The sequence below is a fragment of the Pelophylax lessonae genome (genome assembly GCF_965119305.1).
Source record: "Pelophylax lessonae genome assembly, chromosome: 2".
Classification (NCBI taxonomy): Eukaryota; Metazoa; Chordata; class Amphibia; order Anura; family Ranidae; genus Pelophylax; species Pelophylax lessonae.
In genome coordinates this window covers 748,727,097-748,754,490 of record NC_138769.1, presented here as the reverse complement: position 1 = coordinate 748,754,490, position 27,394 = coordinate 748,727,097, and the positions used below count along the sequence as shown (strand labels likewise).

The following is a 27,394-nucleotide window of genomic DNA, read 5'->3' as shown; positions in this document are numbered from 1 at the left end:
TTACAAAACAAATCACACTGCTGGGGGTGATAACAACATCTGGCTGTTTTTACTCCTATGGTGTAACCACTTCAGGTCACACATTGAAGGATCGGGTTCGGTATGGATTTTAGGGTAACCCAATGCCAAAATGTAAAAAAAGGTTTGGGTCCCCTTCAAAATCCATATCAGACCCTTTATCCGAGCAAGCGGTTCCCTTCCCCCTGAACCACCGGGTCACATATCCTCAACATGAGGGGGAACTTTGGGGTGGGGGATGCTCTGCACCCCCCTCCCCAAAGCATCTTGTCCCCATGGGGACAAGGCCCTTTTCTCAACATCCCAGGGCTGTGGCTGCAGAGGAGGGCATGGATGAGGGGGTGAAGCTGACAAATCCCACATCATCACCACTAGCTGTATGGAGAAGTGACGTCAAAGCAAGCAGTAGCACCTGACCCCTGTCCTGCATCCTTCCAAGTTGCAAGCAGAGTTACACGGTGTGCTGTGAACTAAATAAATTGTCCCTGACCATGCTTGCTGGACCACGTGTCAGCAGTAACGTGGACCTTGCAGCTGACTGCCTTGCCCAACGATGCCACAACATTGACTTCCACGTGATGTTAGAGAGCTGGAATGGCCTTGAGTGAAAAGAAATAGCGACTGGGAACCTGCCATTGTGGTACAAGCACATTCTGCAAATTCACGGAAGGGGGGGGGGGGCAGAATCCACCAGATGGAAAGGCAGTGCTCTGCTCCCCGAGCCCACCCTTTTTTGAAGCCTAATAGAGCCTCTGGCTCTAATCACGTGCTTAAAAAAAAAACCCACTGGAATCCATGCGTGTGGCTCCCTGCATGTAGATTAGGGGGCCAGATGCATGGATAGGGGGGGTGGAACCCCTGCGCCCCCCATGGACGGGTCGCCACTGGACTCAAAAATGATGGTTTTATCTTTCATTTTTTACAGGCGCTCTCTCACATCATCCAAATCTAAGGAAGGAGTCCATCGGAATCTCATTCTAGAAAGGGTGATCTCCCTTAGGTGAATAGTGTGCTGAATGCTTCGGATAGGTGACATAGGGGGATGGGCAGTAGCTTCTTTATGTGCTGAGCAGTCTTTAATTCATTACCATCTGCAGGAAAGATGACATTTTCAGTCAGCAATCTTCCTAGAACTTCTAGTCTTCTCACAAACACAGAGACATCCTCTCCCTCTTTATGCTTTGTCTGATCAGGATGACGGGCATTTCTCCCTGAACGCAGAGTGCCCTAAACACGAGGTAGAAGTGGTGCAGCATTTAGCCCAGTCCAGCTGTAGTGTAGACTTTGACAGGCTGCAGGCAGCGGGGGTGGGCGCTGTACCTGTGCCTACCAGGTGTATTATACCGCCAGCATTGCACACACAGGGGCTGGACCCCCCATGTACAAGGGGCCTAAGAGATACAATCAGCTTGTCACCCATTCCACCAGACTCCTATAACTGGAAGATTACATTTTTGGGTGGATGTGTTGTAGAAGAACCCAGACCACAGTATTGTGCGGTGAAAATAAAATCCAACTTTATTAATCATATATATGTGACACTTTACCAACAGAAGAAAAGAGATAGATTGTTTACATTTCAAGGATATATTTATACCATTTATATCATCTACAGTATACTGAGAAACTGTTTAACCACTTCAATACCGGGCACTTTCACCCCCTTCCTGCCCAGGCCATTTTTCAGCTTTTAGCGATGTTGCATTTTGAATGACAATTGCGCGGTCATGCAACACTGTACCTACACCAAATTTATGTATTTTTTTCCCCACAAATAGAGCTTTCCTTTGGTGGTATTTGATCACCGTAAGGTTTTTTCTTTTTTGGTAAACAAATAAAAAAAGACAGAAAAGTTTGAAAAAAAAAAAAAGTTTATGTTATACAATTTTGTAAATAGGTAAGTTTTTTCCTGCACTGATGAGGCCACACTGACAGGCACTGATGAGGAGGCACTGATGGGGTGGCACTAATATGCAGCACTGATAGGCGGCACTGATATGTGGCACTGATATGCAGCATTGGTGGGCACTGATAGGCGGCACTGCTGGGCACTGATAGGTGGCATTGATGGGCACTGATAGGTAGCACTGATAGGTGGCACTGATAGGTGGCACTAAGGGGCACTAATGGGCACTGATAGGCGGCACTGGTGGGCAATAATGGGCACTGGTGGGTGGCACTGATAGATGGCAATGATGGGCACTGGTGGGCAGCACTGATGGGGAGGGCACTGGCGGGCAGCACTGATGGGGAGGGCACTGGCGGGCTCCCTGAGCCCTGATTGCCATCCCTGGTGGCCACGGTGGGCATCCCTGGTGTCATGGGTGGGCATCCCTGGTAGTTCTAGTGGCACCCCCCCAAGGGTCTGCACTGGTAATCAATGCTCTGATTACCAGTGCAGACCCTCCCCTGTCAGGAGAGCCCCAGATCGGCTCTCCTCTACTCGTGCCTGTCAGGCATGAACTGAGGAAAGCCGATCAACGGCACTTCCTATTTACTATGTGACCAGCTGTGATTGGTCACAGCTGGTCACATAGTAAAGAGCCTACGTTAGTTGCCCGGGGGGCGCGCAGAGCGCATTATGCTGCCGCCGTCATATGACGTCCGGTCAGGATAATGCAACCAGCTTTCCGCCGTCATTTGCCTATAGGGCGGGCGGGAAGTGGTTAACATATGACACGCCCCTTATTAATAGCATAAAAAACAAGACAAGGGTGCACCTAGTGCAATATCGTAAAATATTTATTGGAAAATCATTAAAATCACGTCATAAATTATACTCACAAGGCGTATGCTAAGTATAAGCATAGAACCAAAGGATCCCTTCGGCTATCCAGAGACCGCAGGACCAGAATACTTAATTGCGACAAGAGGACTTGAAGGCGTCCATATAGATAGGGCTATCTATATGGATAGCTATCTATCTTTAATGATTTTCCAATAAATGTTTTACGATATTGCACTAGGTCAGTGCACCCTTCTCTTGTTTTTTATGCTTTCAGTTCATGTGGATACCCATCATCCTGAGAGGGCAGCAAGACTTTAGATGCCAACAATTTAGCCAACCTTTTTTTTGTTTTTTACGCAACATTTGAGCGCAGGAGACATCTACTTGTCTTTTCTGACACCCCTCAATAATACCAGCCCCGCCCACTTATGTAACCCTCTAAACATCCGAATTCCTGTAAATTCCCAGAAGACACTTTCATCTTTTATCCATAACAAGCTCATTGGGTAGAAGATAACCCCGAGTCCCTCCTGCTCATTCCCACACAACAACTCCATGTCACCATCAACATTGCAGTGCAGTGCAGAGTATCACTTCCTGCTAGGGGTTAAGGCCACTCAGCTCCAGCCGAAGAGGATCATCATGCAGGCAGCACTCCGGTGGGCTCCCTTCCTGCCTATTGGACCACCCACCGTGTATTTACGTTGGTACTTTGACTTTATATAGCTGCCTTAACCCCCGTATTTTTTTTAAACAGCGGGTGGTCCGCTTTAACATAAGGGTGATCCCAGGAGGGGATTCGCAGCAGGATCACCTTTATGGGCGGCGGGAGAGGTGCCCCCCCCCCCCGCCACTTCCCGGTTGTTTTCCTCGCTTATCAGAGCGGTCGGTAGCGGGGAAAATGATCCGGTCCTCTGTCCTCTTAGGCAGGAAGTTGAGTGAGGGCAAGATGGCCCCCATGGCACTCTATGGCCTTAGAGGACTGGAGCGACGTCATGTGTTTCTTCCTAGCAATGGCTTTAAAGAGCCCATTTTTTCCATGATAAATAAAAAAGACTTTTTTTTTTTGTTTTCTAGTGTAGATGTGAGGTGTGAGGTCTTTTTGACCCCAGATCTCACATTAAAGAGGGCCTGTCCTGCTTATTTCTATTGCAAGGGATGTTTACATTCACTGTAATAGGAATAAAAGTGATCAAAAACATTTTTTTTTAACCACTTTAAGACCGGAGGATTTGGCTGCTCAATGACCAGGCCCTATTTTGTGATTCGGCACTGCGTGACTTTAACGGACAATTGCGCGGTCATGCGACGCTGTACCCAAATAAAATTGATGCCCTTTTTTTCCCCCACAAATAGAGCTTTCTTTTGGTGGTATTTGATCACCTGTTTTTTAACTAACATACATGTTATACTTACCTGCTCTGTGCAGTGGTTTTGCACAGAGCAGCCCAGATCCTTCTCTTGTCTTATCCCTCGCCGGTACTCCTGACTCCTTTCGGATGACCCTACAGCAAGCAGCTTGCTGTGGGGCACCCAAGCAGGTGCTCTCCTGGCCGGCAGCTCTGTGTGTCCATTCACACATGGAGCTGTGATTCTGCCCCACCTCCAACTCCCGATTGGCTTACTGGCTGTGACTGACAGCAGCAGAAGCCATTGGCCACTCAGGAATGCGAGTCCCCAGGGAGGCAAGGCTCTCGTGGACATTGCTGGATCTAGATTGAGAAGGGGTTTAGGTAAGTAATGGAAGGGTCTAGGGGGCTCCTGCACACAGAAGGCTTTTTAACTTCATGCATAGAATGCATGAGGGTAAAAAACCTTGTGCCTTTACAACCACATTAAGAAACTATGTGAAATGTTTTTTCCCAAATCCAAAAAGATGGACCCCTTGGGTAGGTACTCATCCTAATATTCCTAATATGAGTCTGTAGTCCCGGCTACTACAGGAAACATGCAGACAATCATTTACACCTTTTACAGCAGGACAGTAAATATCAGAACACAATTCATACATAAGACCAACAGCAGAAAGTCTGATAACTTAGATGTCCTTTTATGAAACCGAGATGAGCAGTGATCCTGCTGATCGCAGCTCATTTACGATCTTTATTGGTTTATGAAACAGAGATGATCGGGGGAGAACATGTTCTTCACTGATCATCTCTACACAGGAGAATCTGTCATTGACTGACACAGAAACGGCCAGGTTATGAAGCTGCGATCTCCGCACTTCACTGGTGATCTGTGCCAGAATTCACACTCCCAGATTCACCCGCCTGGAGGTGGTGAATCGGGGAGAGAAGACAGGATCGGGGGAGAACTGAGGGGGAAAAAGGAAGATTATTGACTTCCTTCTTCCTTGTTCAGACCCCCCCCAACACAGTAATCATGTCCCCCTGCCATATTTATGTATATATATATATATATACAAACCCGATTCCAAAAAAGTTGGGACACTGTACAAATTGTGAATAAAAACAGAATGCAATGATGTGGAAGTTTCAAATTTCAATATTTTATTCAGAATACAACATAGATCAAATGTTTAAACTGAGAAAATGTTTCATTTTAAGGGAAAAATAAGTTGATTTTAAATTTCATGGCATCAACACATCTCAAAAAAATTGGGACAAGGCCATGTTTACCACTGTGTGGCCTCCCCTCTTCTTTTTATAACAGTCTGCAAACGTCTGGGGACTGAGGAGAAGGTGCTGAAGTTTAGGAATAGGAATGTTGTCCCATTCTTGTCTAATACCGGCTTCTAGTTGCTCAACTGTCTTAGGTCTTCTTTGTCGCATCTTCCTCTTTATGATGCGCCAAATGTTTTCTATGAGTGAAAGGTCTGGACTGCAGGCTGGCCATTTCAGTACCCGGATCCTTCTTCTACGCAGCCATGATGTTGTAATTGATGCAGTATGTGGTCTGGCATTGTCATGTTGGAAAATGCAAGGTCTTCCCTGAAAGAGACGACGTCTGGATGGGAGCATATGTTGTTCTAGAACTTGGATAGACCTTTCAGCATTGATGGGGCCTTTCCAGATGTGTAAGCTGCCCATGCCACACGCACTCATGGAACCCCATACCATCAGAGATGCCGGCTTCTGAACTGAGCGCTGATAACAACTTGGGTTGTCCTTGTCCTCTTTAGTCCGGATGACATGGCGTCCCAGTTTTCCAAAAAAAAACTTCAAATTTTGATTCGTCTGACCACAGAACAGTTTTCCACTTTGCCACAGTCCATTATAAATGAGCCTTGGCCCAGAGAAAATGCCTGCGCTTCTGGATCATGTTTAGATATGGCTTCTTTTTTGGTCTGTAGAGTTTTAGCCCGGCAATGGCGAATGGCATGGGGGATTGTGTTCACCGACAATGTTTTCTGGAAGTATCCCTGAGCCCATGTTGTGATTTCCATTCCAGTAGCATTCCTGTATGTGATGCAGTGCCGTCTAAGGGCCCGAAGATCACCGCCATCCAGTATGGTTTTCCAGCCTTGACTCTTACACACAGAGATTGTTCCAGATTCTCCGAATCTTTGGATGATATTATGCACTGTAGATGATGAGAACTTCAAACTCTTTGCAATTTTTCTCTGAGAAACTCCTTTCTGATATTTGCTCCACTATTTTTCACCGCAGCATTGGGGGAATTGGTGATCCTCTGCCCATCCTGACTTCTGAGAGACACTGCCACTCTGAGAGGCTCTTTTTATACCCAATCATGTTGCCAATTGACTGAATAAGTTTCAAATTGGTCCTCCAGCTGTTCCTTATATGTACATTTAACTTTTCCGGCCTCTTATTGCTACCTGTCCCAACTTTTTTGGAACGTGTAGCTCTCATGAAATCCAAAATGAGCCAATATTTGGCATGACATTTCAAAATGTCTCACTTTCAACATTTGATATGTTATCTATATTATATTGTGAATAAAATAGAAGTTTATGAGATTTGTAAATTAGTCCATTCCTTTTTTACTCACAATTTGTACAGTGTCCCAACTTTTTTGGAATTGGGTTTATATGTATGTGTGTGTGTGTATGCAGTATAAAACATATATTTATGTAGGGGGACTAATTATTTTGTTAACATTAGTGGTGGTCGAACGCACGTGTACTCAGCAGTAATATTCTAACCGCTTAATAAACGTGCACCAGTATGGTAATCTCGCTTTGTCTCACGAGATTACAGGCAGTCCATTCACTTGTACACAGATCTCAGGCGTTCTCCGAGGAAACACTTCTCCTCTGATCACCCTGTGAGAACTGAAGTTCACTGCTTCATAAAAAGGGTGCCAGAGGTGATAATTTTCCTCGGAGAACTGCCGAAAAGTGAAGGGAGAAAAAAATTCACAGTTTCATAAACGTACACCTTAATGTGTAATGCAATCTGTCATTATCATTCCCAGAGTTCCCTCTGCAACATCGTTTTATCACCTGTTATCCTGTCTGTAGATCTGTTATTTTCCCACCTTCTGTAACAGGGTGACAACCCCCATCATTCTGCAGTAACATTACACAGCAGCGTTGTCACCCTGTCAGACATCCCAACCTGCAAAAACTCATTTCAGGGAGGTGGCAAAGTCATTTCAGGGAGGTGAGCCCCCCCCCCCCCACGCCCCCCCCCCACGCACGCCTGCGCCGCACCCCCCCCCCCCTTTCCAATTTAACACTACCAGAGAATAATGAAATGAAATGTAATCAGTATACCTGGTCACTGATGCTGGTACTGTTCACTGGTGCTGGTACTGTACTGGTCTGGTAACTGGTGCGGGTACTGGTCCTGGTACTGGTCCACTGGTGCTGGTACCGGTCATTGGTGCTGGTACTGGCCTGGTCACTGGTGCTCGTACTGGTCCTGGTATTGGCCTGGTTACTGGTGCTGGTTACTGGCCTGGTCACTGGTGCTGGTCACTGGTGCTGGTACTGGCCTGGTCACTGGTGCTGGTCACTGGTGCTGGTACTGGCCTGGTCACTGGTACTGGCCTGGTCACTGGTGCTGGTACTGGCCTGGTCACTGATGCTGGTACTGGCCTGGTCACTGGTGCTGGTACTGGCCTGGTCACTGGTGCTGGTACTGGCCTGGTCACTGGTGCTGGTCACTGGTGCTGGTACTGGCCTGGTCACTGGTGCTGGCCTGGTCACTGGTGCTGGTACTGGCCTGGTCACTGGTGCTGGTACTGGCCTGGTCACTGGTGCTGGTCACTGGTGCTGGTCACTGGTGCTGGTACTGGCCTGGTCACTGGTGCTGGTACTGGCCTGGTCACTGGTGCTGGTCACTGGTGCTGGTACTGGCCTGGTCACTGGTGCTGGTACTGGCCTGGTCACTGGTGCTGGTACTGGCCTGGTCACTGGTGCTGGTACTGGCCTGGTCACTGGTGCTGGTACTGGCCTGGTCACTGGTGCTGGTACTGGCCTGGTCACTGGTGCTGGTACTGGCCTGGTCACTGCTGCTGGTCACTGGCCTGGTCACTGGTGCTGGTACTGGCCTGGTCACTGGTGCTGGTACTGGCCTGGTCACTGGTGCTGGTCACTGGTGCTGGTACTGGCCTGGTCACTGGTGCTGGTCACTGGCCTGGTCACTGGTGCTGGTCACTGGCCTGGTCACTGGTGCTGGTCACTGGTGCTGGTACTGGCCTGGTCACTGGTGCTGGTACTGGCCTGGTCACTGGTGCTGGTCACTGGTGCTGGTACTGGTCACTGGCCTGGTCACTGGTACTGGCCTGGTCACTGGTGCTGGTCACTGGTGCTGGTACTGGCCTGGTCACTGGTGCTGGTACTGGCCTGGTCACTGGTACTGGTACTGGCCTGGTCACTGGTGCTGGTCACTGGCCTGGTCACTGGTGCTGTTCACTGGCCTGGTCACTGGTGCTGGTACTGGCCTGGTCACCGGTGCTGGTACTGGCCTGGTCACTGGTGCTGGTCACTGGCCTGGTCACTGGTGCTGGTCACTGGCCTGGTCACTGGTGCTGGTACTGGCCTGGTCACTGGTGCTGGTACTGGCCTGGTCACTGGTGCTGGTCACTGGTGCTGGTACTGGCCTGGTCACTGGTGCTGGTACTGGCCTGGTCACTGTTGCTGGTACTGGCCTGGTCACTGGTGCTGGTACTTGCCTGGTCACTGGCCTGGTCACTGGTGCTGGTCACTGGCCTGGTCACTGGTGCTGATCACTGGCGCTGGTACTGGCCTGGTCACTGGTTCTGGTCACTGGCCTGATCACTGGTGCTGGTACTGGCCTGGTCACTGGTGCTGGTACTGGCCTGGTCACTGGTGCTGGTCACTGGTGCTGGTACTGGCCTGGTCACTGGTGCTGGTACTGGCCTGGTCACTGGTGCTGGTCACTGGCCTGGTCACTGGGGCTGGTCACTGGCCTGGTCGCTGGTGCTGGTCACTGGCGCTGGTACTGGCCTGGTCAATGGTTCTGGTGAATGGCCTGATCACTGGCACTGGTACTGGCCTGGTCACTGGTTCTGGTCACTGGCCTGATCACTGGTGCTGGTACTGGCCTGGTCACTGGTGCTGGTCACTGGTGCTGGTCACTGGCCTGGTCACTGGTGCTGGTACTGGCCTGGTCACTGGTGCTGGTCACTGGTGCTGGTACTGGCCTGGTCACTGGTGCTGGTACTGGCCTGGTCACTGGTGCTGGTCACTGGCCTGGTCACTGGTGCTGGTCACTGGCCTGGTCACTTGCTGGTACTGGCCTGGTCACTTGCTGGTACTGTCACAGAGTGGGGTGTCACAGTGTCACGGTCCCGCGTGCCAAAATGCCTCCTGGAGTAGAATGTGGCTGTAGTAGAGAGCAAAGCAGCTGCTTGCTCTCTGCAGCTCCTCCCACAGGCGGAGTGCATGACTCATATCACTCCGCCTGTGAGCCGGATCTACTTCGGCTCCGACGTAATGTCTGTGTGTGCAGGCTCAGCTTGCTGACAGCTGTCACACTCCTGCCTGCATCGATCGATGAGTCATCTCATCTGACTCACTCACTCAGACTGACTCACACACAGAGCCGGGATATTGCCCTGAGCTCACGGGTGTCCGTGAGCTCAGGGCGGATAGCGGGAGTCTCCCGCGACTTGCGGGAGACTTGAGATGTCTGCCCTGTGCAGGGAAGTCTTAGATAGATTATAAGGAAGACACACAACAAGTAAAGCCCAACTTCAGCTAACGCTTCTAAAGCCGTTACAGCAACAGGTTTTTTAAGGTTTAAACAACCAAATTAATAAAAACTGACAGTTGTAGGCACCCCTTGCAGTGTTATATGGTCTTTCCCAACCCCTCCAACTACCATTTTTGGCTTTCAACAGGAAGTAGAAGAAAACAGATCAAAAAGCAATATTTTTGTTACAATAGGAGACAAAAAAACAAACTATGCAGACAGATTACATTAATAATGTAATTATTGATTTTGCCCATAGTTACACTTTAGCGCCAATGTCCTAGCGTTTCTGGGGAAAGAAGTGTTCTTTCCAAACTTTACCCCAAAAAGAGACCTGCCTTTTCTGAGTCAATAAATTGAACCCCAATCAGAGGAATTTCAGTCCCCCATAACTAGTTGTAGGGATATGACCACAAACTCAGCACTTTGTAAGTTCCAATCGCTTGCAGTTGTGCTGTGTGAAGTCTATGTAGATGAACAATTGCTGGACAGAGAAAAAAAGATAAAGATAATCATTCCTCACCTGATGGCATCCCTGAGACTTTTAGTAGAAGCAGATGAAACATAAGTAACCAGCTGGGATTAAGTGGTACTGTAGAATGCATCCCATAAAACAGCAGCAACTCTGTGTTAGAAGCCCTATGCCAGCTTGGGAAGTTGCCTTCTCTCCGAACAGAGACTTCCCCCTGACTGGTGTCCCAGCCGCAGACCTGCCTGCAAAGTTGTCTTCCATAAGAGGAGATGAAATGTGGAAAGGAGGCATTGATCATAGGGGGTTGGAACATATACAATATCTCACAAACGTGAGTACACCCCTCACATTTTTGTAAATATTTTATTCTATCTTTTTATGTGACAACACTGAAGAAATGACACTTTGCTACAATGTAAAGTAGTGAGTGTACAGCTTGTATAACAGTGTAAATTTGCTGTCCCCTCAAAATAACTCAACACACAGCCATTAATGTCTAAGCTGCTGGCAACAAAAGCGAATATACCCCTAAGTGAAAATGTTCAAATAAGGCCCAATTGGCCAATTTCCCTCCCCGGTGTCATGTGACTTAGTGTTACAAGGTCTCAGTTGTGAATAGGGAGCAGGTGTGTTTAATGTGGTTTTATTGCTCTCACTCTCTCATACTGGCCACTGGAAGTTCAACATGGCACCTCATGGCAAAGCAATTTCTGAGAATCTGAAAAAAAAGAATTGTTGCTTTACATAAAGATGGCCTAGGCTATAAGAAGATTGTCAAGACCCTGAAACTGAGCTGCAGCACGGTGGCCAAGACCATACAGCGGTTTAACAGGACAAGTACCACTCAGAACAGGCCTCACAATGGTCGACCAAAGAAGTTGAGTGCATATGCTCAGCGTCATATCCAGAGGTTGTCTTTGGGAATAGACATATGAGTGCTGCCAGCATTGCTGCAGAGGTTGAAGGGGTGGGGGGGTCAGTCTGTCAGAGCTCAGACCATACGCCGCACACTGCATCAAATTGGTCTGCATGGCTGTCATCCCAGAAGGAAGCCTCTTCTAAAGATGATGGACAAGAAAGCCCGCAAACAGTTTGCTGAAGACAAGCAGACTAAGGACATGGATTACTGGAACCGTGTCCCGTGGTCTGATGAGACCAAGATAAAATGATTTGGTTCAGATGGTGTCAAGCGTGTGTTGCGGCAACCAGGTGAGGAGTACAAAGACAAGTGTCTTGCCTACAGTCAAGCATGTTGGTGGGAGTGTCATGGTTTGGGGCTGCATGAGTGCTGCCGGCACTGGGGAGCTACAGTTCATTGAGGGAAACATGAATGCCAACATGTACTGTGACATATTGAAGCAGAGCATGATCCCCTCCCTTCGGAGACTGGGCTGCAGGGCAGTATTCCAACATGATAACGACCCCAAACACACCTCCAAGACGACCACTGCCTTGCTAAAGAAGCTGTGGGTAAAGGTAATGGACTTGCCAAGCATGTCTCCAGACCTAAACCCTATTGAGCATCTGTGGGGCATCTTTAAACAGAAGGTGGAGGAGCGCAAGGTCTCTAACATCCACCAGCTCCGTGATGTCGTCATGGAGGAGTGGAAGAGGACTCCAGTGGCAACCTGTGAAGCTCTGGTGAACTCCATGCCCAAAAGGGTTAAGGCAGTGCTGGAAAATAATGGTGGCCACACAAAATTTTGACACGTTGGACCCAATTTGGACAGTTTCACTTAGGGGTGTCCTCACTTTTTTTGCCAGCGGTTTAGACATGAATGGCTATGTGTTGAGTTATTTTGAGGGGACAGCATATTTACACTGTTATACAATCTGTACACTCACTACTTTACACTGTAGCAAAGTGTCATTTCTTCAGTGTTGTCATATGAAAATATAGAATAAAATATTAACAAAAATGTGAGGGGTGTACTCTATTATGTGAGATACTGTAATAGGAGGTGTGGACAAGGTGGGCTTAGCTGGAGCCCTCGAGCCTGGCTGATGTATCAATAGTCAGCAGAACCTGGAATAGACTCTCCCACTGAGGATTCAGAGGCGTGGAAAGATGACACTTGACCCCATCCTAGTCTCTGGTACTGAGGCAGTGCTGGGCATGTATTAGCTCAGGATCTGACAATGAGGACAACTCTTGGGAACACATCTCAGTTGGTGAATGATGAAAATGCATTACATGCAAACATATAACTCAATGCATCCGTCCATTACATTCCAGTTTACTTACAGATTTTATTTTATTTTTTAAAGAAGCATTTTATCTTTTCACTGCTTTCCTAGCTTGTGGGATGACATTGGGGCTTTAAAACTAATGGGATACCCAAAACTCTTTAACCCCCCCCCCCTCTTCCAGAGTTTCCTCTCTGCAGCTGAAGCTTGTTGATCCTCTGGTGACAGATAAATCAATCATTAACTGTAAAAACGTTGTCACATTCAGAGCATTAATGGCTTCTCGCCAATGTGAACCATCTGGTGTCTGATAAGATTTGACTTCTGTGCAAAAGCTTTGTCACATTCAGAACACTGATATGGCTTCTCTCCAGTGTGAACCCTCTGGTGTCTAATAAGCTCTATCTTTGTAGTGAAAGCTTTGTCACATTCAGAACAATGACTAGGCTTCTCTTCATTGTGAACTCTCTGGTGTCTGATAAGATCTAACTTCATTGTAAAAGCTTTCTCACATTTAGAACACTGAAATGGCTTCTCTCCAGTGTGAACCCTCTGGTGTGTGATAAGATTAGACTTCTGTGTAAAAGCTTTGTCATATTCAGAACACGGATATGGCTTCACCCCAGTGTGGACCCTTTGGTGTATGATAAGATCTTTCTTAGATGTAAAAGCTTTCTCACATTCAGAACATTGATATGGCTTCTCTCCAGTGTGAACCCTCTGGTGTGTGATAAGATTAGACTTCTGTGTAAAAGCTTTGCCACATTCAGAACACGGATATGGCTTCACCCCAGTGTGGACCCTCTGGTGTATGATAAGATCTTAGATGTAAAAGCTTTCTCACATTCAGAACATTGATATGGCTTCTCTCCAGTGTGGACCCTCTGGTGTATGATAAGATTCGACTTCATTGTAAACTTTTTATCACATTCAGAACACTGATATCGTTTCTTTGCAGCGTGAACCCTCTTGTGTATGATACGTTCTCTCTTGGTTTTAAAAGCTTTGTCACATTCAGAACACCGATATGGCTCCTCTCCAGAGTGAACCCATCGGTGTATGATAAGCCCTTTCTTAGTTGCAAAAGTTTTGCCACATTCAGAACAATCATATGGCTTCTCTCCAGAGTGACCCCTCTGGTGTGTGATAAGCTCTCTCTTAGTTATAAAAGCTTTGCCACATTCAAAGCACTGATATGGCTTCTCCCCAGTGTGAATCCTCTGGTGTGTGATAAGATTTGCCTTTATTGTAAAAGCTTTGTCACATTCAGAACACTGATATGGCTTCTCTCCGGTGTGAACCTTCTGGTGTGTGATAAGATTTGACTTTTGTGTAAACAGTTTGCCACATTCAGAACATTGGTAGTGATTGTGACCAGTGTGAACCTTCTGGTGTCTGATAAGATTTGACTTGGTTCTAAAAGCTTTGTCACATTCAGAACACTGATATGACTTCCCTCCAGTGTGAATCTTCTGGTTTGTACCTTTTGCCTCCATTGTAAAACCTTTATTACATTCAAAACAAGAAATAGCTTGAAATGACTCCTCTTATGTATACATGGGTTGGACTTTACTGTAAAACCATTGTCATTTCCAGAATGACTTATTTTCTGTTGTCCTGTGAGGCTGGATCAATGTTGAAGAGGATCCAAAACATTTATGACATTTAGAACACGGATAGGTCTTGTGTCCTGTGTAAATCCTGCAATGAACTGCAATAAAGACTTTCAGTCACTTATAACACCCATTTGTATTATTTCCCATGTGATTCAGTTGTGCTTTTTAAGTCCAACATGACCGAAAACTTGGCTCTTCAAACCACCTATATAGGAAAAATGAAAGTCAAGATTTTATATAAAGGGCTAAATAAAATTGTGCTGCTCACCTGAATTTGACCGAGGAGCTAATAAAATGTGACATCTGGGCGTCTCAGCTTCATGGCCAGGCATTACTGGACTCCGGTAGTATGGTAACCCTTGTCCATACCAAAATAATTGGGAGAGTGGGCCCCTAATTAAGACCCTATTAGTAGTATGCATATGTGGGGAAACTAATGAATACCGCTCGTGCCAGTGACTACCAGTATTACCTTTGATCCTGTGACATGGATACCCAGGAGGTTGGGGTTGTACCCAATCTGATACATGACATCATAATGGTACTGTCCTCGCTTTGTGGAACTGTGAGACTAGGAGCAGAGGAATGCTTGAACATGGTGACCGTTCTGTTCCCTTTGAAGGTTGGACATTGGGGGGTATCTTCTATGCAAGTTACGGCTGAAAAGGATGTAGAGGAAACTTCGCCATTACAGGCTATCCGAAAAGGATGGGGTAAGGTTCCCCTAGTCCTGCGCATCCTGATCTGGAAGTATCAAGGAGAGCATTTGGTGCTGCCCAAATGCAGGTCTCTGCATTTAAAAAATGCCAGAGAACAAGTTACTGTGATTAAGGAGGTATCACAAGTGTCTGAGGCTAAAAGGAGGTTTACACACTTTTGGTCAATAGTGAGTTGCTATAGCAAGCTACCAAAGCCCAGGGAAGTGATCTACCAGGTATTGGTCCCTCAGCCTTTTAGACACATGGTACTGGACTTGGCTCACAATGGCACATGGGAAGGTAATCTGGGGCTTAGAAAACAGAGGCACAGATAACAGACAAGTTCTATTGGCCAGAGTTACTGTTGAGGTGAAGAGGTGGTTAATGTCCCATTTGTCAACTAACTGCTTCGGCATTGCATTTTGGAAACCCCCATTGTACATCTGTCTAATCAAAGTATCGTTTGAGCGTATAGTGATGGATGTGATGAAATCAGCCCAAAGTCACCAATATATCCTGTGGTGCTCGATTATGCACCAAGGCAGCAGAGGCAGTCCTTCTGAGGGAGACCACCTCAAAAACAATTTTTAGGGAATTATTTAACATATTCTCAAGAACCAGGTTCCCTAAAGCAGGGATGCCCAACCTTTTGAAGAGCCAGGAGCACTTAAGCGACGTAACCGGTTGCGGGCTACAATGATAGAATCAGGTGGATGACAGGTCTATGTCCACTCTGCATATGCAGGGCAGACATGGACACAGCCCACTCTACTCTATGGGCCCTCCGATCCGATCCACCCACATGGAAGGGGATAGATCCCCTTCTGCTTTTTTTTAGCGCATCAGGTTGGAGGTAGGTGGGTGTAAAAACATCTGCTGCTCCATAGAGGTGAATGGAGGGTCAGATTGGGTCGGACCGATTGTGTGAAAGGGCCTAAGGCTGCTTTTACACTGATGTGCTGTGGTTTACCCACACTGTGGGTGTAGCGCAGTGCACCTGTGATTTTTCTGTGGGTTATCTGAACTTTGCTATAAACTTCCATTACGGTATATCCTGCAGTTGTGGTGTACTTTCTGAAAGCCAACCCCCGCAGGTAATAACAGAAATCTAAGGCCCAGTGCACATTCGGATCAGTTTAAAAGCAGCCCAGTAACCACTGCAGGAGAGATATGCCCATATATACACTGTGATTTTATTAATAAACTTACCTTTAATAACAGTCTTACATTCAGGTATCGCTGGCTGTTGCTGTCCCAGGCAGAATGTATTTGGTATCACTCGCTATACAGGAAGCATCGGCTTATGGGGCTCTGCTCTTCAGCTGCTTGCTTCCTCTACTGCCGGCTTCATTCACAACACTAATACTCTGAGATCCCGCGATCTGGACTCGTGAACCCGCCATCCCTGAACAGGAGGTCGCAGGACACATCAGAGGGCTCTGTGGGCCACTAGCTGGGCACCCCTGCCCTAAAGAAATCTTGACAGACCAAGGCACCCAGTTCATGTCAAAAGTGATGGCAGATCTGTGCAAGCTGTTCCAAAACAAACAATTGCATACTTCTGTCTATAACCCACAGACAGATGGGCTGGTCAAGAGGTTTATTAAAACCCTAAGATCTATGCTTAACGTATAACGAAAGGCAAAACTTTTTTTCAGTTTTGAATGGAGTGGAGAAGGGTTAGAACATCTGTCAGTTTTTATTGCTGTGTGTGCTCCTGTTCGGGAGATTCACCCTCTCTTCTTCTCCTGTTTGCCATTATCATTGAAAAGTGAAAGTAAAAGAAAATCTCAAATTTTAGATTATTCCCAGAAAGGTAATAGCGGGGAAATCTTCCAATTGGGACACTAGTTCTGGTGACCTGGAGGCCCCCAAGGAATTCCCTTAATTTGTATGTATTTCCCCTCACTTCTTGTTTGGCTATAGGACAGGAAGTGAGGTCTCTTATGGATTGTATGGATTCTTATTTCTCAATACAAAGAAAGCAGGAGGGGTTCTCAATTAAAAATGTGCCATTACGATGGAAGAGACCAAGTATATGGGGTACATTGTGGGTAGGGATTTGGCGACGCCTCAGCTGAACAAGTTAGAGGCTATTCAGGCTTGGTTCTGCTCGGTCACAAAGAGGTCTGAGTGTTCCTGGGCATAGTTGGGTACTACCATCTGTTTGTCATCAACTTCATCACTATTGCTGCACCACTAACTTACTTGGCAAAAAGTAAGAAGTCAGTCATGATTAAGTGTTATGAAAAGGCTAGAGAGACTTTTTGGGAGCCTAAAACAGGCTTATGCCAGTATACAGTGCTGGTTGCTCCTGACTTCCCTAAAGAATTTATTGTCCAAAAGGATGCCATCAGCAAAGGCTTAGGAGCCATTCTGTCCCCAGAGGTCAATAGCAAGGGACACTCCATAGTCTTTGTCAGTAAGAAGTTGACATCTGCCAAGAGAAATTACACCATAATGGATCGGGAGTTCCTGGCCATTAAGTGGACTTTTGACTCCCCATGCTATTTTCTCTTTGGCAGGACCAAGTCCCAATTGCCTGGATGAGACATAACAAAAGACACGAATGCTAGGGCAGCCAGATGGTTCTTGGCCTTACAGAGATTTCAAATATGTTGGAGGAACACAGACCTGGAAAACATCAGAATGCAGGGAGGATTGTAGGATTTCCCCTAGAGCTTCGGACAACACAGCATCGAGGCAAAGAGGGATATGTACAGTATGCCAGGGATAGGTCCTGGATGGGAGATAGGTGTCTGTTACTTGGATTGTGGTCCCTTTAAGTGTGATAGCAGACATTTTAGAGTACTCAGAGGTTCTCACCCAAACTTCTTAGAGAAGAAGACACAAGGATGGAGCTTACCATCATGCATTTGGAGAAGAACAGCTCCCACTCCCAAGGGTGAAGAATCTACCTCCAAGAAGACAAGAAGAAAGGCTGAAGAATATCAGGACGTATGAGAATAAATGCAGAGAGAAAGACGCCTGATTGACTGGGTGAAACGTACGGTGGGAGGGACATCCAGTGACATAATTTCCGGCCTGTTTCCGGGCCTTACATGGGACATTTAACATCTATTCACTGTAAGTGTGTAATGCTTTTTAACCACTTGCCGACCGCTCACTCGAGCTCTACTGCGGCAAAGTGGTTAGTTCCTGTCCAGCGACGTGGACCTACGTCACTGGACTCCTCCCCTTGTGGGCGGCGCTCACGCGCCGCCGGAGGCTCGCTCCCGCTGTATTCAGTCACAGCGGGAGTCGGGCCAGGGGAGGAGCGGCGGCGATTGCCGCTGCTCTTCCCTGATCGTCCGGGAATCGAGTCTGGAGATCCGCCCGCTTGTGTAAACAAAGCGGGCGGATCTCCTAAGTGACAGACAGTGACAGATTGCAGGTTTCAGCATAGCTGAACATGCGATCTGTCCCTGTGTCACTCAGTCACCTCCCCCCACACACGTTAGTAAGCACCAGACATACATTAACCCCTCCCTCTCCAATAAAATTAACCCCTTCCCTGCCAGTGTAATTTTACAGTAACAGTGCATATGTATAGCACTGATTACTGTAGTAATGTCACTGGTATCCCCACAAGTGTCAAAAATGTCAGTCAAGGGTCCGATCTGTCCGCCGCAATGTCGCAGTCCCGCAAAAAAAAAAAACGCAGATTGCCGCCATTACTCATTAAAAAAAAAACGCCAAACATGACAGAAATCTTTCCCTTAGATAGTAAACGCAATAACCTTTGCGCAAACCAATCAAAATACGCTAATTGTGATTTTTTTTTACCAAACATAGGTAGCAGAAAACAAATTGGCCAAAAATTTAAAAAAAATTTTGATTTTTACATTTTTTTGGGGGGGAATTTCATATACAAAAATGTGAAAAGAAAAATAGTTATTTTTTCAAAATTTACGCTCTTTATTTGTTTATTGCGCAAAAAGTAAAAATCGCAGGTGATCAAATACCACCAAAAGAAAGCTCTGTTTGTGGGAAAAAAAAGGACGTAAATTTTGTTTGGGTACGGAGTGGCACGACCGTGCAATTGTCAGTTAAATTCGCACAGTGCCAAATCGCAAAAAGTGGCCTGGACGTAAGACAGCAAAATCCTCCGGTGGTAAAGTGGTTAACTAATTGTTTTTAGTAAAAGGATACTGCACTATATGGGTTCCCCCCTCTTTGTCTCCTTAAATATTAATGGACATACATGAGGAAATAGGAGGAATATAAGGATTCTGAGAGAGGAGAACTAAGGAGGAGAAGAACAAGGAGATGGAAAGGCTGAATGCCCCTGTTTAAAAAATCAGGAAGATTTCCATATGCATGAAAAGCATAAAAGTCAGTTACATCTGGTGAGTGTGTGGAAGCACAACAGTTGGCACAGAGCACTTTTCTGGAACACTGAGAAGCTATTTTAGGCATGGAGAACTTTATTCACACAACTGAGCACTTTATGGAATATTACGTTTTAACTATTTAACTTTTTTTAGGACTGTAATTTTTTAGTGGCACAGGTTCTGATGTTACATTGTGATATTACAATGGAACATAGTAATATTTGATTAGTAGGGAAATGGTGGTCCGCTAGCTTGAAGTGAATCGAGCACTGATTGATGAAGCGCTGACAAGTTTTAGGATCACCAGAAAAGCACGGTGGTGGAGGCCAGGGCCGGCCTTTGGGGTGTGCGAGCTGTGCGGCCGCACGGGGCACCATGGGCAACAGGGGCGCCGTGCGGCCATCACAGCTCGCACATGATCAGGCCGCACAGCGGGAGGTAAGCGATGACCGCAGCCTGGAGAGGGTTAACACAGGCTGCGGCCGCCACTTACCTCCCGCTGTGCGGCTGTGCCTTCTATAGCTGCAGTCTGAGCTGTGTATCACACACAGCTCAGCCGCCCTCCGATCCACCACCACTGACGGATCCCTCCTCTCCAGGGATGCCAGAGGAGAGATCGTCGGCTCCCCCTCCTGCCCCTTCTCCTCCTCCTCCTGCCCTTCTCCTCTGATGTAAGGAGGGCCTCTGTGTGGGGTTTCTGATGTAAGGGGGGCTCCGTGGGGGGGGGGGTCTCTGATGTAAGGGGGCGCTGTGTTTGGGGTCTTTGATGTAAGGGGGCTCTGTGTGGGGGTCTCTGATGTAAGGGGGTGCTTTGTGGGGGTCTTTTATGTAAGGGTGCTCTGTGTGGGGGGTCTCTGATGTAAGGGGGCTCTGTCGGGGGGGTCTATGATGTAAGGGGGGCCTCTGTGAGGGTCTCTGATGTAAGGGGGCTCTGTGGGGGGTCTTTTATGTAAGGGGGCTGTGTCGGGGGGTCTATGATGTAAGGGGGGGCTCTGATGTAAGGGGGTCTTTAATGTAAGGGGGGCTCCGTGGGGGGTCTCTGATGTCAGGGGGCATCTGTGGGGGGTTTCTGATGTGAGAGGGGCTCCGTGGGGGGGGGTCTCTAATGAAAGGGGGGCTAATGTGTTAGTGATCATAAAAAAGAAAAGTCAAATGAAGTGCAAGAAAATGTGCAGGGCGCTGGGGGGTGGGTGGGGCAGGGGGGGGCGCCACAGGATTAGCTCGCACAGGGCGCCTGAACACCTAAGGCCGGCCCTGGTGGAGGCAGCTGGAGTTTAAAAGGACTACCCTCCACTGAAGGAACAGCAGGACCGGAGCATGGGGTGAGGAAGTGGACACGACCTGCAGCTGATCCAAATGTGAGGAAGGTTCCTGCTGGACATCAACTCTCTGCGCCAAACACTGAAGTTCTTCCAGAAGAGGCTGCAGTGTCTCTGAGGAGCTCATAGCTGGAGAAAACTGTCAAGTAAATGAATTTTCAGCAAGCTGAAACTGAGTTGCTGTCCCCGGGTAGGCCCAGCTGATAATACAGAGACCACTCGCGTGTGTAGAGTACAGACAGCAAGAGACAACAGGAAATCCAGAGGACAAGCCAATTTCAGGATGTGCAGCAAACAAGCCCAGGAGGTAAACAAAGCTAGGGTCGGTACATGGGTAGTCAGGCTCAGAATACACAAGTAGCAAGTGAACAGGAGCTCTGAGAACTGTGAAGATGCTCAGGCAATGTGGGCTACACTCAGCATGACTTATATAGGCAAGCAAAGTAGGAGGGGGCCAGGAAGTGAAGGAAATAAAACCCACAAAATAGCAGGTGATGCCAATAGGTTTTCACAGCTCAGTGGCAGAACTGCCAGGGTCACAGCAGTCACACACGAGTGGGCCCTGGGAAGTTTCGCCACTGGGGGGACCCATCCATTCCGCTCCTGGGGGGGGGGGCACCAACCCACTGGGAGGAGGCTGGACATTGTCATTTCACTGGTCCGCTCCGCCTATCCTCTCCAGAGAGAAGTCGTGTACGGAGGCAGACAGTGAAAGAGAAAATCAGCTGACGACTAAAAATGAAGGGGGGAGGAGCTCTACCCTCAGCGAGGAGACCCCATGACACAGAGGCATCCCTGGGGGCACGTGTATACTGAGGGGGAAATCGACTAAGTGACTAATTGCCAGTGCAACTGATCCCATCCTCCACCACCGCTGCCTCTTACTGATCCCACCACCACAAATCTCATCCCTATAGGGGATGGCACATTAATACTTGCCTTTGCCAGGTTTGCTGTGTCTCCCAGCACAGTCTCAAGAGCATGGAGGAGATACCAGGAGACAGGAAGTTACTCTTGGAGAGCTGGACAGGGCAGTAGAAGGTCCTTAACCCATCAGCAGGACCAGTATCTGCTCTTTCATGAGGGTGGCCTGAGGGCCCAACATACTCTGGTGGGCCCTGTGCTCACTGCCTGGCACCATGGAGCTCAATATGCATTTGCCATTGAAAACCAGAATTGGCAGGTCCACCACTGGCACACTGTGCTTTTCAGAGGTGAGAGCAGGTTCACTCTGAGCATGAGAGGCATGAAAGGGTCTAGAGAAGCCCCGGAGAACGCTCTGCTGCCTGTAACATTGTTCAGCATGACCGGTTTGGTGGTGAGTCGGGGATGGTCTGGGGAGGCATATCCATGGAGGGATGCACAGACCTCTACAGGCTAGACGATGGCACCCTGACATCCATTAGGTATTGGGATGAAATCTGTGCACCCATTGTCACACCCTACACAGGTGCAGTGGGTCCTGGGTTCCTCCTGGTGCACGACAATGTCCGGCCTCATGTGGCGAGAGTATGAAGCCAGTTCCTGGAGGATGAAGAAATGAATACCATTAAATGGCCCCCACACTCGCCTGATCTAAATCCAATAGAACACCTCTGGGACGTTATGCTTCAGTCCATCTTACCCCACTAGGTTGCACCTCAGTCTGTTCAGGAGCTCAGTGATGCCCTGGTCCACCATCTGTCATCTCAAAAGGAGCATGCCTTGATGTTGTTAGGCCTGCATACAAGCATAGGGGAGGGGGCGGCATGCAAACTACTGAGGACCATTCTGAGGGTCTGCAATGAAATTTCAGCAAAAATGGACTCGCCTGCTGCGTCATTTTTTCACTTTGATTTTCAGGGTGTCTTTGAATTCAGCCCTCTGTAGGGTGATCATTTTAATTTCCATTCAGCGATGTAGCATCCTTTCCTTCCTAACACATTACCCAGTCCATACCAGTATAGATCCTAACACATTACCCAGTCCATACCAGTATAGATCCTAACACATTACCGAGTCCATACCAGTATAGATCCTAACACATTACCCAGTCCATACCAGTATAGATCCTAACACATTACCCAGTCCATACCAGTATAGATCCTAAAACATTACCCAGTCCATACCAGTATAGATCCTAACACATTACCCAGTCCATACCAGTATAGATCCTAACACATTACCCAGTCCATACCAGTATAGATCCTAACACATTACCCAGTCCATACCAGTATAGATCCTAACACATTACCCAGTCCATACCAGTATAGATCCTAACACACTACCCAGTCCATATCAGTATAGATCCTAACACACTACCCAGTCCATACCAGTATAGATCCTAACACATTACCCAGTCCTTACCAGTATATATCCTAACACGTTACCCAGTCCATACCAGTATAGATCCTAACACATTACCCAGTCCATACCAGTATAGATCCTAACACACTACCCAGTCCATATCAGTATAGATCCTAACACATTACCCAGTCCATACCAGTATAGATCCTAACACATTACCCAGTCCTTACCAGTATATATCCTAACACGTTACCCAGTCCATACCAGTATAGATCCTAAGACATTACCCAGTCCTTCCAGTATAGATCCTAACACATTACCCAGTCCTTCCAGTATAGATCCTAACACATTACCCCGTCCACACCAGTGTAGATCCTAACACATTACCCAGTCCATACCAGTATAGATCCTAACACATTACCCAGTCCTTCCAGTATAGATCCTAACACATTACCCCGTCCACACCAGTATAGATCCTAACACACTACCCAGTCCATACCAGTATAGATCCTAACACATTACCCAGTCCATACCAGTATAGATTCTAACACATGACCCAGTCCATACCAGTATAGATCCTAACACATTACCCAGTCCATACCAGTATAGATCCTAACACATTACCCAGTCCATACCAGTATAGATATCCAGCATGAGATTTTTTCCCAGTGAGATCTGATGTGTTTTCAAAATATTCCTTTAATTTGTTTTGAGCAGTGTATATATACATATACACACACGTATATACTTATCATTCATCACAAGGAGGAAGAGTCGGTCACAGATTATTGATATGTCTATAGCAGGGATAGGAGCCCTGTACCATGAATAGGACATCCACCTTACTTACCTGTGTGGTCTGACATGGAGAAATTACCATGTTGCCCGTATGGTGGCCGAGCGTTCAGGAGTTCCAGGGACAGGAAGTGACACAGAGGGTGCAGTATGGAGAGCAGACTCTAGATGGTGCTGCTGCAAAGCTTAAAACAGAAAAAAATAAAAAGCTGAAAAACAAAAAAGGCAAAATAAGATAAGAAATGTAAAAAAAAAAAAACGTCAGTAAACAGACAAACTGGGAATCCATGTTCTCCATACCTAACTGTCGGGGACCAACCAAAACAGAAAAACAATAAAATGAAAACAAAGAAAATTAAATAGGAGAAGTAATTGGTGTGTGAGGTTGGGTGACTGGAGAGGAACAGACAACATAAAATGTAATTGTGTGAATATCAGAAAGTTGTGTGTATCAGGAAATGAAACGATACAATGAAAGAAGAAGCAGAAATGAAGGACATGAGGTTCTGGTAGTAAGTACGATAGTGACAGATCGTTATGAAGCCCCCCGGGGTTCCCCCGTATGTAAGGTGTGGTTCCCCCGAATGTAAGGTGTGGATCCCCGGGGTTCCCCTGTATGTAAGGTGTGGATCCAGAAGGATTGATGATGAAGTAGAAATCTCTCTCGGTCTCCTCCTCTATGGGGATCAGGAATCTCTCGGTCTCCTCTATGGGGATCAGGAATCTCTCGGTCTCCTCCTCTATGGGGATCAGGAATCTCTCGGTCTCCTCCTCTATGGGGATCAGGAATCTCTCAGTCTCCTCCTCTATGGGATATAAGGAATGTCTCGGTCTCCTCCTCTATGGGGATCAGGAATCTCTCTGTCTCCTCCTCTATGGGGATCAGGAATCTCTCGGTCTTCTCCTCTATGGGGATCAGGAATCTCTCAGTCTCCTCCTCTATGGGGATCAGGAATCTCTCTGTCTCCTCCTCTATGGGGATCAGGAATCTCTTGGTCTCCTCCTCTATGGGGGATCAGGAATCTCTCGGTCTTCTCCTCTATGGGGATCAGGAATCTCTCAGTCTCCTCCTCTATGGGGATCAGGAATGTCTCGGTCTCCTCCTCTATGGGGATCAGGAATGTCTCTGTCTCCTCCTCCTCTATGGGGATCAGGAATGTCTCTGTCTCCTCCTCTATGGGGGATCAGGAATGTCTCGGTCTCCTCTTCTATGGGGGATCAGGAATCTCTCTGTCTCCTCCTCTATGGGGATCAGGAATCTCTCAGTCTCCTCCTCTATGGGGATCAGGAATCTCTCGGTCTCCTCCTCTATGGGGGATCAGGAATGTCTCGGTCTCCTCCTCTATGGGGGATCAGGAACGTCTCAGTCTCCTCCTCTATGGGGATCAGGAATCTCTCTGTCTCCTCCTCTATGGGGATCAGGAATCTCTCTGTCTCCTCCTCTATGGGGGATCAGGAACGTCTCAGTCTCCTCCTCTATGGGGATCAGGAATCTCTCTGTCTCCTCCTCTATGGGGATCAGGAATCTCTCTGTCTCCTCCTCCTCTATGGGGATCAGGAATGTCTCTGTCTCCTCCTCTATGGGGATCAGGAATCTCTCTGTCTCCTCTTCTATGAGGGATCAGGAATCTCTCAGTCTCCTCCTCTATGGGGATCAGGAATCTCTCAGTCTCCTCCTCTATGGGGATCAGGAATCTCTCGGTCTCCTCCTCTATGGGGGATCAGGAATGTCTCGGTCTCCTCCTCTATGGGGGATCAGGAATGTCTCGGTCTCCTCTTCTATGGGGGATCAGGAATCTCTCTGTCTCCTCCTCTATGGGGATCAGGAATCTCTCAGTCTCCTCCTCTATGGGGATCAGGAATCTCTCGGTCTCCTCCTCTATGGGGGATCAGGAATGTCTCGGTCTCCTCCTCTATGGGGGATCAGGAACGTCTCAGTCTCCTCCTCTATGGGGATCAGGAATCTCTCTGTCTCCTCCTCTATGGGGATCAGGAATCTCTCTGTCTCCTCCTCTATGGGGGATCAGGAACGTCTCAGTCTCCTCCTCTATGGGGATCAGGAATCTCTCTGTCTCCTCCTCTATGGAGGATCAGGAATCTCTCAGTCTCCTCCTCTATGGGGATCAGGAATCTCTCGATCTCCTCCTCTATGGGGGATCAGGAATCTCTCGATCTCCTCCTCTATGGGGGATCAGGAATGTCGCGGAGTTAGTGGATTTGATGATTGCCCCCACACAGTGATCAGGGATTGGGTTGTTGCTATAAGTGATGAGGGGAGCCGCCCCAGGTTCAGGTGGAACGTGTTTTTTTTTATTAAATTTAAAAGAAATTTGGATGCCGAATGTGAATTCCAATGAAATCAAGAAATCAAGGGAAGCCAAATCTGTCAAATAAAAAAAGCCCATTTTTTTGGCTAATAGACAAGAGGGTGTAAAAAAAAAAAAATATATATATATAGTATTTCCATCACGACAGTTCATCCGATGGGAGAAAATGTTTTGTGTATTATACCGGATCGTACAATTTTAGTTTAATCAGTACAGTTGTCGTTAGAAAATACAAATACAATACAACACATGACATCACTTCCCAGTTTTTTATTCTGTTCTGTATAATGAGGGGGATGGGAGGTAGGCGGCCTGTGTGTGTGGGGGGAGGGAGGTGGGTGACCTGTGTGTGTGGGGGGTGGGTGACCTGTGTGTATTGGGGGGAGGTGGGTGATCTGTGTGTGTGTATGGGGGAGGTAGGTAATCTGTGTGTGTTTAGGGTAGGGGGAGGTGAGTGACCTGTGTGTGTGTGTGTGTGGGGGGGGGGGGGAGGTGGGTGGCCTGTGTGTGTGGGGGGAGGGAGGTGGGTGACCTGTGTGTATTGGGGGGAGGTGGGTGATCTGTGTGTGTATGGGGGAGGTAGGTGATCTGTGTGTGTTTAGGGTAGGGGGAGGTGAGTGACCTGTGTGTGTGTGTGTGTGGGGAGGTGGGTGGCCTGTGTGTGTAGGGGGGGCACGTGCGTGTGTGTATTGGGGGGGTAGGTGATCTGTGTGTGTGTATTGGGGGGAGGAAGGTCATCTGTGTGGGGGGGTAGGTAATTGTTGTGTGGGGGGAGATAGGTAAAGGTAATCTGTGTGTGTGTGGGAGGGGGGTGGTAGATGATCTGTGTGTGTAGGGTGGGGGGAGGTAGGCGATGTGTGTGTGTGTATGGGGAGGGGGATAGGTGATCAGTCTGTGGGGGGTAGATGATGTGTGTGTGTGTGTGTGGGGGGGGGGGGGGGTAGGTAATGGGTATGTATGTGTGTGTGTGTGTGAGTGTATTGGGGAGGAGGTAGGTAATCTGTGTGTGGGGGGGGGTAGGTAATCTGTGTGTGTTTAGGGTAGGGGGAGGTGAGTGACCTGTGTGTGTGTGTTTGTGTGTGTGTGGGGGGGGGGTGGAGGGAGGTAGGTGATCTGTGTGTATGTGTGGGGGGGGGGGGGGGGTAGGTGATCTGTGTGTGGGGGGTAGGTGATCTGTGTGTGTGTGGGGGGGGGGGTAGGTAATGGGTATGTATGTGTGTGTGTATTGGGAAGGAGGTAGGTAATCTGTGTGGGGGGAGTAGGTGATCTTTGTGTGTGGGGGGGGTAGGTGATCTGTGTGCGGGGGGTAGGTGATCTGTGTGTGTGTGTGGGGGGGGGGAGGTAGGTAATGGGTATGTATGTGTGTGTGTATTGGGGAGGAGGTAGGTAATCTGTGTGGGGGGGAGTAGGTGATCTTTGTGTGTGTGGGGGGAGGTAGGTAATCTGTGTGGGGGGGAGTAGGTGAT

The 27,394-nt window shown here is 47.8% G+C and overlaps 1 pseudogene across 1 annotated transcript in view; it reads right to left on the bottom strand.

Annotated features, from left to right (window-relative positions):
• Positions 1-12,786: 12,786 nt before the first annotated feature.
• LOC309548382 overlaps positions 12,787-27,394 on the bottom strand; it is a 482,992-nt pseudogene continuing 468,384 nt past the window's right edge. The window contains exon 2 of the transcript XR_014226167.1: positions 12,787-14,374. The product of XR_014226167.1 is annotated as an uncharacterized misc_RNA (transcript). The remainder of the gene's footprint in view (positions 14,375-27,394) is intronic.